This window comes from Mytilus edulis, chromosome 1, assembly GCF_963676685.1.
Source record: "Mytilus edulis chromosome 1, xbMytEdul2.2, whole genome shotgun sequence".
In the NCBI taxonomy this organism is placed as follows: Eukaryota; Metazoa; Mollusca; class Bivalvia; order Mytilida; family Mytilidae; genus Mytilus; species Mytilus edulis.
Window position 1 is genome coordinate 20,120,259 of NC_092344.1, and position 10,450 is coordinate 20,130,708.

Genomic DNA, 10,450 nt, shown 5'->3' on the forward strand with positions numbered 1-10,450 from the left:
ATGAAGATGTCTGAAACATGTATCAGTATGTTGAGACAAAGAATACCAACAATGATAAAGTGATATTAGGGATTTAATAGAAAAGCAAAGTGTAACAAGAGAAATAGTTTTTATGCCATCTCTGAAAATTTATTTAGAAGCAGTTTGATGACACATTTATTTTGAATTGTAAAATGATATTGTAATACTAATCTGTAATTGTTATAGATACTTTAAAGCTTGTAGGACTGACTACAAGTTACACTTTTTGAGATAGAAAACCAGATGCATGTATTTTGCTCATGAAATGGATTTCTATATTGTATATAGAATGTGTATTATTGGTTAGTCAAGATTATAAAGTGTGACAATGTTAATGTAGTGAGTGAAAAAGAAGTTATTTAACATTATTGTTACCTCAAGTTCACATATTTTTGTCACTTTTACAAAATAAATGTATATGTATCAAATCTTATTATGTCTTCATTTTAACTTTCTCAACTTAAGTGATTAAAGTAAAAAAGAATAGATGTTTTGCAAACAGATTTCGAAAAGAGATTAACATAATTTCTTAAATCCATTTTCAAATTTATCTGAAGTAAAAATACTATTTTTGCTAAGTGTTTCTTGATAAATTTTTCAATTTGAATTATCTAAAGGAGATTTTTTCCACAATTATTCTTATGAGAGTTTATATCATCACTAGAGATCTATAATATTGGTGAAATCTTTGTACTGCTGATTGTGCAGAAAGTATGCATACACAGGTATGTTTAACCAATTTCAGAATTGTAATTTAAAAGTACCTTGTTGGAACAGGCCATGTTCTGTTTCTGGGATAGTCATCACCATATAAAGGCAACAGTAGTATCCTGCTGTTCAAAAGTCATAAAGCGAATGAGAGAAAACAAATCCGGGTTACTTTAGTTTATCATTTAGATACATTGATGATGTACTTCAACTCATTTCGTTATCATCTAAATGTCAGGAAGTGTCTGCATCTCATAGTAATTACAAAACTGAAAGCCGGTGGTATCAACACACGGAGAGAAAAAGTTTCATGTCAAGTTCTTTAGTATCTCATTCAGATATATTGATGATGTTCTTTCACTCATTTCGTTACTACCCAAATTTCAAGGAATGGCTACATTAACTTGTAATATAATCGAGTGAACCGACATTGACGATACATAGGAAATTATTTTGAATTTGACACAGTTAGACGATTTCAAACTAGCCATAAAAGTTATTTTTCAAGCTAGTATGTAAATTGCCAGCCGACATTGCCTGATCAGTGCCAGTTTCATCATGACATCATCATCAAGAAGACACAGTGACAAAAAAAGTCCGATAGAGCTGAGAGAGAAGGTACGTTTTAGTTACGTATACCCAAATAAGAACATCCAACTTAACAATAGTTATAATGAAGCTGTCAGTACCATAACAACCAGCATCGACCAATGAAATCTGCTGAAGAGAAGAAGTTGCTGAAGACCGGTATGTTTGAAACCAATAGCGGAAGGTTTTCATTGTTTGTGACTGGTACATGTGAAAGATGTTCATGGTTTCTGAGTGATATTTAAAGTCGTGTAGAAAACAAAATGGAATTTAGAACACCTTTGACATTTATTGCATATCTACCCCACAAATGACGACCAGTATGTTTGGATTGTTGTAACCACAACCTCGTGCTCTTTTCCTCGAATATGACATCACCAAATTAGATATATCATCGGGTTTGTACTTAAATGACCAACACCATGGTTGCCCCAAAGGCTGCATACCTTCCAGAGCACAGATAGTTTTGCTGTTGTATTTTGTATACTGTTGTTAGAACCATACATAAACTCCGGTATTCTGAAAGGTTATTGAGTTCACTCGGTGTTTTGAAACAAAATGTGGGTATAAAGTGAAATAAAAAAAATATCGAACTCCGAGGAATACCGTATTTAAAACGGAAAGTCCCTAATCAAATGGCAAAATCAAAAGCTCAAACATCAAATGAATGGATAACAACTGTCATATTCCTGATATGTCTTTAGTTTTGTATTTGGTAGTTTAGAACATTTTTGAATAGTGCCTTGTCGAAGAAGACATTCTTGATTAGTACTTGGTAGTCAAAAACAGCCTTGTGTTCTTATTCGTGAATGAATACATCCTTGGATTGTATCTAGTCGTAGATTGTATCTAATAGTTGAAACCATCCTTAGTGTGTACCTTGTCGTAGAAGACATTGTTGTTTGTATCTGGTAGTTGAAGACATCCTTGTTTTGTCCAAGATAGTTAAATAAAATTGAGAAAGGAAATGGTGAATATGTCAAAGCGACAACCACCCGACCATAGAGCAAACAACAGCCGAAGGCAACCAATGGGTCTTCAATGTAGCGAGAATTCCCGCACCCGTAGGTGTCCTTCAGCTGGCCCCTAAAATATGCATAATAGTACAGTGATAATGGACGTCATACTAAACTCCGAATTATACACAAGAAACTAAAATTTAAAATCATACAAGACTAACAAAGGCCAGAGGCTCCTGACTTGGGACAGGCGCAAAATTGCGGCGGGGTTAAACATGTTTATGAGATCTCAACCCTCCCCCTATACCTCTAGCCAATGTAGAAAAGTAAAAGAATAACAATACGCACATTAAAATTCAGTTCAAAAGAAGTCCGAGTCTGATGTCAAAAGATGTAACAAAAGAAAATAAATAAAATGACAATAATACATAAATAACAACAGACTACTAGCAGTTAACTGACATGCCAGCTCCAGACCTCAATTAAACTGATTGAAAGATTATGTCTTCATCATATGAATATCAGGTACAATCCCTCCCGTTAGGGGTTTAGTATCATACTATCATAAAATATATGAGAAGAACATAACCCGTGTCATGCCAACAACTGTTTTTTTAGAAGTAAATGTGTTTAGTTCCGATGCAAAGACCCTATCAGTGAATCAATGTTAAAGCCAAAATATGCAATCTTTAATGACCTGACAACAGTATCGTAACTATATCCCCTTTTAATAAGTCTATTTAAAGGTTTTGTTAGTTTCTGAGGAGAATACTGACATTTTTGTGCTTTATAAAGAATATTTCCATAAAATTTTGGATGTGAAATACCTGAACGTATAAGATGTCTGCATGTTGAGTTATATTTACGAATTATTTCCTTATACCGGTGATAAAATTTAGTAAATGTTTTGACCAGTTTGTGATATCGAAAACCCTGGTGTAATAATTTTTCAGTAATACATAAATTTCTCTCGCTAAAATCTAATACATTGTTACATACACGAGCGAATCGTACAAGTTGAGATATATAAACACCATAAGATGGTGACAAGGGAACGTCACCATCTAAAAATGGATAATTAACAATAGGAAATGAAAAATCATCTCTTTTATCATAAATTTTTGTATTAAGCTTCCCGTTTATGATATAGATATCAAGATCGAGGAAAGGGCAGTGGTCATTGTTATCATTAGCTTTATTTAAAGTAAGTTCTACAGGATAAATTTCTTTAGTATACATACTGAAGTCGTCATTATTTAGAGCCAATATATCATCCAAATATCTAAAAGTATTGTTAAATTTTTGTATCAAATGTTGTTTTGATGGGTCTTTGCTAATTTTAGTCATAAATTGTAACTCATAACAATACAAAAACAGGTCCGCAATAAGTGGTGCACAGTTAGTCCCCATTGGAATTCCAATAACTTGACGATATACGGAATCTCCAAAGCGAACAAAAATGTTATCAAGTAAAAATTCAAGTGCATAAATAGTATCAAAGCATGTCCAATTGACATAGTTCTTTTGTTTATTGCTACTAAAAAATGATCTAAAAGAGTTTGAACATATGTACTCGCATTCCGACTTTTTAAATGCCCAGTTAATTAGGGATGTGAATTTTTTCTTAATAAGAATATGAGGCAAAGTGGTATATAGGGTAGAAAAATCAAAACTTTGAACAGATTCAAAATCACCAATATATGCATGCAATTTATCAAGTACTTCCAACGAGTTTTTGACACTCCAAAAGTAATTAATTCCACTATTTTCAAAGGCCTTATTTGAACAATTTATTATCAGGTTTTTTATTGTACCAAGTGTACTAGTAAGTAAAACAGACAATTTAGTAGTTGAACAATGGCTGGAAGATGAAATAAATCTATATTTGTAAGGTTTTTTGTGCAGCTTCGGAAGCCAGTACATAGTTGGGACTTTCATTGTGTTTGGTTCTGCTTGTAAAGAAGTAGCTAAAAGTTTATGTTTGTTACAGATGTCGTTTTCTGAAAATGAAGTCAGTTGGAATGTTGGTGAATTCGTGATTTCCTTTTGCAGAACCTCTATATAAAATTTACGTCAAACAATAATGATATTATTAGCAGCTTTATCAGCCGGGACAAAAACAAATTCCTTGGCTAGTTCTGTTAGTTTATTTTTGATACGCGAAATAGGGTTTTTATAGTTTTTGTTGAGGGTAAAATGTTCTTTAAAATGTTGTATTCGAATATCAACTATCTTCATTACTGAATTAATAAAAGAGTCCAAAGATTTTTTGTCAGCTTTTCCCCGTTTTACCCATTTCAAACAGTAGGCGCGGAGTGAGTCGTTGATGATATTACGACACTCATTCCAGTTAATAGTTGACGGGGGACGATATTTAGGTCCTTTACTGAGGAATGATTTTAACTCTCGGTCGCGAACGATGTTAAGGTCTCCTGTTATAACATGGGAAATTGGTCCATAGGTGTATTCTGAATTACTGCAATTACACGACATAGGTGTATTTTCAGTGATATTTACATCTTTACACAATTGGCTATAATTAAACACATATTTTCGGGTAGATTTCTTGTAAATATAACAAATGAGAGGGAGTTCAGTATTATCAAAATATCCAGGAATTTGGTCTTTAACAGAATGGTCGTTAAAAATACCGGCAATATTTACAAAATCAAAACCTTTATTGACATACTTTATTTTAACACTATTGGTCTTTACTTGGTAGTTGATGGATTGCATCTGATTGTAGATTATATTCTTGTGTGCCTGCCATAATTTAAACAGCCTTGGTTTGTACCTGGTCGTAGATGACTTTGTTGGTCTGCACTTGGAAGTTGAAAACATTCTTGATTTGAAGATGACAGTTGAAGATAATGAAAGAAGATACCAAGGGAGCATTTAAAGCTCATAATTCGAATAAAAACTGACAACGGCATGGCAAAACAGTTTATATACGACAGATGGAAAATAAAGTCGACAAAGCATGCATGAAAACTGAGCAGCATGAACTTAAATATAATCGTGTTGATATCAGTTAAACTATCAATAGTGAACATTTTTGTTGGGTAAAGATGACTGGTAGCCGAAAATGGGCTTGTTCTTAAAAAATTGCTGACATTTGTTTTACCCATAATATACAATATGTTTGGTTTGTGACTGTTACTGAAAGACTTTTTCCTTTTACTATTGATACTGATGGTTTAAGTTATACTAGTTGTAAACAGCAAGTAAAAAGGTAAGTAGTTACTGGTTGTTATCTCTGGATTTATAAGGAATAAGACGACATCCTAGTTTTTGACTGGTACAAGCAGGCATGTCTTGTTTCTTATTCAAAGACCAGACTTGTTATTGTTAGGGAGAAGTTCTCTGATCTGTGATATAATTGTTTTGGCACCAGAATGAGACATTCTTTTCGGGACTTTCCGGTTGTTATTAATCCTTTTCAATTACCAATTGTGAAAGCTATAAAATAGTTTTTGACGTATTCTGGTAATTCGTAATTGTGTGTCACTAAATGAAAAAGATAACTGGATTGCAGTCTTGAAGAAGACATTGCTGGTTTGTGAATAGAAGTTGAAGATATCACTAGTTTGAAACTGAGTGTAGACAACTTGCCCTTATTGTATCCTGCCACAGAAGACATCACTGGTGTGTAACTGGTTGAAGACAACTTTACTAATTGTATCCTGCCACAGAAGACCACTGGTGTGTAACTGGTTGTAGACAACTTCCCTAATTGTATCCTGCCACAAAAGACATCACTGGTGTGTAACTGCTTGAAGACACCTTTACTGATTGTATCCTGCCACAGAAGACATCACTTGTGTGTAACGGTTGTAGACAACTTCACTAATTGTATCCTGCCACAGAAGACATCAATTGTGTGTAACTGGTTGTAGACCACTTCACTAATTGTATCATGCTGCAGAAGATATCACTTGCGTGTAACTGGTTGTAGACAACTTCACTAATTGTATCATGCTACAGAAGATATCACTTGCGTGTAACTGGTTGTAGCAACTTCACCAATTGTATCATGCTGCAGAAGATATCACTGGTGTGTAACTGAGTGTAGACAACTTCACTAATTGTATCATGCTGCAGTAGATATTACTGGTGTGTAACTTACTAGTTGTAGAAGATATTTTTGATGTGTAATATAACTGGTTTCAGAAGACATCATTTGTTTGTAAAAAGTTAAATCGCTAAAATACTAAACTCTTAGGAATATTCAAAACGGGAAGCCCCTTATCAAATGGCAAAATCAAAAGCTCAAACATATCGAACGAACGGACAACAACTGTCCTATTCCTGACTTGGTACAGGCCTTTTCTTGTGTACAAGACATCACTGGTAGTTGAAGATACTACTGGTTAGTAATTAGTGGTTGAGATATCACTAGTTGTAATTGTAACTGGTTATCAGAAGAAATAATCACTGAATTTAAAAAGACATCATCGGTTTGTCACTGGGTTTAGAAGATATCATTAATTTGTAAGTGGTGAAACAAAAAACATTTCCCCGCTTTAAGTTGCAGTAGAAGATAAAGATGGTCTGTTATTTGAGGCGACTGTTGATTGTGACTTATCATTGGAAATTTCGATGAAATATGACTTATAGCTATAGATGTCCGTTGTGGAAAAAATAAGGATCTTACTTCAAAATAAATTCTGGTAAAATCACGTGACAAAGTGGCATCACTATTGCTTGAAAATACTGTTGGTAGACGGAACGGTTTGTGACTGGTAATGAAAGAGATTTCGAACTTGTGACTGGTACCGGAAATTGTATCGGTAAATAATTGGTACTGGAAGACATTTCATATTTGGTCATGATGTGAAAACGTTTCACTTTATGACTGCTAGCGGATGCTTGGGATAATTCTTATTTAAATTGACCAATTTCTAAAGATTTCCGCTACTAAAGCTCTTTAATTTGTGAAAAACGAAAGGAGACAAATAGGTCAGAGGGAAAAGTTAACCATGGTAATAGCACTATATTTTTGAGAAAAAAAATTCAGCAATTCGAATTGTTCTCAATGATTAAGTCACTTGCCGTAGCATTCTTGTCATGTTTGCAGTCAGCTATCATTGGTCAATTCATTGCAATAAATTATATGACAAGTGTCATGGTTCAGTGATTCATGTTACAGACAGTTTGTTTTTTCCAACAGCTAAGTTAATATTAAATCATATTTGACTAATTAATTCATTTTTGTGTGACTTTCTAGTCTGACCGGAGTCAGACTGACCTGGCCATGTTTGTGATGCAGTTTTTCAGGTCTGTTGTCTACGCAGTAACTATCTGCAAAATATGGATCTGGGCTTCTTACTTGAATATTGATTGCAATTAACCTTAGTAGTTTTTCAGTACGAAAGGAGATATAGGGTTAACATAAAAAAGAGGCCAATATGTCCTCAAAGATAGACGTATGCCTATTACATATATAATATAAAAGATTCTTGATCATATCTCGGTTGTAGGTTAACACAAAACTTTCTTTATTTTTGGACAATTTAGAATGTTATAACTATCATCATGATCACATTCAAAGCTAGTATGTCTATGACAACTGAACTTTCAATGATTTTTCATGCGTTGAATAATAAAGTTGTAACTTTAAGAAGAAATATTTGACTAGGTGTGAAATCCTTGTGTGTAATGGTGTTTTAGTGTGATCGTTACATTTCACATCAATATGCTAAAAGTTTTGAAGTTGTAAAAAAAGCAAATTGATACTTTTTACAACGTGTCATCCATTATGCACAACCACGAATGTCAGAATATAATATCATGATCATTTATCTCCGTTACAGTAGATATATTCGGTCTGTTCCACGGTCCATGGATAGTTAGTTTTTGTTTACATTTGAAACAATTGTTCTCTAACTACCAAAAAAAAGTATAAACCAGTGGCAGATACAGGATTTGTTATCAAGGGGACCCACTGATTTCCTAAGAACAGCAATTGTCATGCCTAATCAACCAAATTTCTCCCGCACACCTGTCCCTCTAAATCCGCCTCTGTAACAAGTGCTGCACTTTTTAACTCTCACAACGAAGTAAATAAATATTGAACACTATTGCAAAAAATATTTCTCCAGTAATATTCAGATGCTATTATTAATAATAACAAGGTTCCTGATACGTCTCCCTCTTTGCAGAATAACTATATTGTTTTAAAAATGTTTAAAAGGATCAAATTGGAAATACGGTTATGAAATGTTATTGTTCATTTCATAACAATCCGTTGGTTTTACCCCACGGTAATTGTTGGTGCCAGGCAAGCTATTCGTTCGAGCCTCTACTAATTTTAAAATATCCTTCATACTTCAAGTAAAATTGCGTAGTTAGTTTGTCGTTTATACAATTCGTAGTGTGTGGTGAATTTGATGTACAATTTTTAATTTATTACTCCTGCATAATAAGTATCATACTGGAGATTTTGTTTATAAAAATCTATGACTCCTGTTGAAACAATGGGCTAACTGAGTTTTGTTTCTATATCCGATTGAAAATAATCTAAATATCAGCAGAGCATAAATAAGAGCCTTTAAAGATGGCACACAGAACATAAGTTTTTTTCAGACTTTCAAATCATTAAGATTTTAATTGATTCAATTAAGATTTAAGCATAAGACCTAAACATTTATTTGATCATAAATACACATTTTATCCATAAAGTCAGAGCTATTTTGAAACTCTTTTATTTAGCTATAATACATAGGTAAATGCGATCATAATTTATGTTCTTTCAAACAGGTGAACAGATTTATTCCAGCATTTTCTGATATTAAAAATGTTTGATATTAAATTCTGGTAATAAACGTTATGGTTCGGGTTTAATATCTTATGGTTATTCATCTGCAGATGTCAAAGAAACAAAACGGCAAATTAAAATAAGTTTATTACGTTATGAAAAATAAATTATCAGTTTATTCAAAATCTCCCTGCTTTGTGTCAGGTTTAATGTTCTTTAGTAAGAGAACTCTATGGTGGTTAGGAGTAACACTTGTTTTTGGAAACTTGGTTTATTTATGTAACAATAAATCATCGTTTGATCAGTATGCACGCACTGTTTTTTTGTATCAGTGTTTTTCACGAATTTGTATATATAAAGCACGTGCTGCGGTATTTATTTTCTACTGAGGCGTGGATGTAGTCCAAGAGCTTAGAGCAGTTATCTATCGATCTCATTTCTAAGACTTTTCGCAATTGAGAAACTCTGAACATTAAAAGGTAACGATTCACTTTTTTTTTCTTTTTTTTTTTTAAATCTCACAAACACTGTTTGTGGTGTTCTTCTAAACTGGTTCCGAACTAGTTCAAAACCTGGCCGTTGTATTTTAAGTAAAATAGAAGAAATATGCGTCATTTCTGCAGAAAACTTGTATAGCTCTAAAGATAAATTTGGCAATCATGAATTGAACTGAGATATATCCATAATAAGAGTACTTCTATTTGACCGCATCAAGCGTGTATTTTCATTCGAAAAAATGGACCGAGTCAAGCGAAAACACGTACGATACCAGCCAGACACTTAACTATCCGTGTTTTATTTATGATCATTTGTTTCTTAAAAGACCGATTATTTTTTATCAAAAATAAGGGCAATATCACTGTAGTAATCGGGAACAAAAGTCCATCGATGTCAAAAGCTTGATGTCAAACAGAATTGAATTAAACTGATAAACCACAGAAATAAGAGTTAATCTATTTGGTTGTATGTTATTTCAATTGAGAGAAAAAACACAGTTCCATCCTGGCACTATACCTACCGTGTAAAGTAAATGTAAAAATAGCTTATATAAAATAATTCATATTTAGGTAGAAAGGTTATAGTATACATGTATGAGCAAAAGTTGAATTTTAACCCACTGTTTAATTAACCGTTCTCAGATCTTTTTCATGTTCTCATCCAAGGAAGTACTTTCCTTTAGATGAAGAATTATTGCCAACGCAAAGAATGGTGAAAGACATCATTAATTAGTTTTACTGACTTAAACCTTTGTAAAATGAATATTTAATTCATATGTTTGTATATCAGACCAGACCTTTTGGCTCGATGCTCTTTCATTAACATAATGATTCACCCAGACGAAATTTGTCAGAAAAATATTATTTTCGGGTGAGCGAAATTTTCACATATATAATCTTTTAATGTTAAATTAGTCGCA